The sequence below is a fragment of the Wasmannia auropunctata genome, unplaced genomic scaffold, assembly GCF_000956235.1.
Source record: "Wasmannia auropunctata unplaced genomic scaffold, wasmannia.A_1.0 LD336101.1, whole genome shotgun sequence".
Lineage (NCBI taxonomy): Eukaryota > Metazoa > Arthropoda > Insecta > Hymenoptera > Formicidae > Wasmannia > Wasmannia auropunctata.
Window position 1 is genome coordinate 731,513 of NW_012026789.1, and position 970 is coordinate 732,482.

Here is a 970-nt window from a genome sequence, read left to right on the forward strand (position 1 = left end):
ATCAGGGTGCACCAGGATCTGCCGATACATCTTGGCGATGTCCGTCACCACTGCGAAGCGATGAATTCTCCATCTAGCTAGGACATCGGCGAGCATCGGCAATAAGTTTGGTCCCGCCAATAATTTGTCGTTCAATGAGACGCTCGCGGATCCGCGCGCTGATCCATTGAACACGACTCGGATTTTGCTCACGTCCCCGCATGTTTTGAAGACTCCATGGTGAGGGAGGTAGCAAGTTTGTCCTTGACTTCGTTCGTGCTCTCGAGGTACCTTTGACATATGCCCAGTGAGAAACAATTTGTCGACCCGACGTCGATTCGACGTCGAAAAGTGGGTTCGAAATGAGATCGAAATTGACATCGACATCGATGTCTTTTTGACTCCCATGTCGACCTCCTGTCGATTCAAACTGCGAAATCGATTTGACATTGATCATAAATCAAAATCCTGCCCAAGGAGAACAGAAAGATCAAAATGACATAAAAATAAGATCAAATTTTAGTTTGTCAAAATGATGTCAAATTGCATAAATTTTTGATGCATTCTTGATCATTCCCTGAATGAGAAATGATCGCCAATTCGATATACTTATTTACGGAAATTCCTAAAGCGGTCACCCATCCAAGCCATGAACCTTCTGAAACGTGCTTAACCTTGTGATCGTCCGAGAACCGATGCTCCGATGACCTATAAATATTAATTGCTAATAAAAGTATATCAATGGTATAAATATTTTTAATAGATGTCAAAAAGATGGAATATGTATTAGTTAAGATATATTTTGTTTATAAATATAAAGTTTGCATATATAAAATATTAACAAATATGAAGTTACAATTTTTACTAAAACTTAATTTTGTATATGCAAAATGGCATTTGAAATAAGGGAATTAAAAATAAATACTTGCCATATATATACAATCGAGAAACATTCACATTTTTTTTAATAAAAAAAACCGACACTATAAAA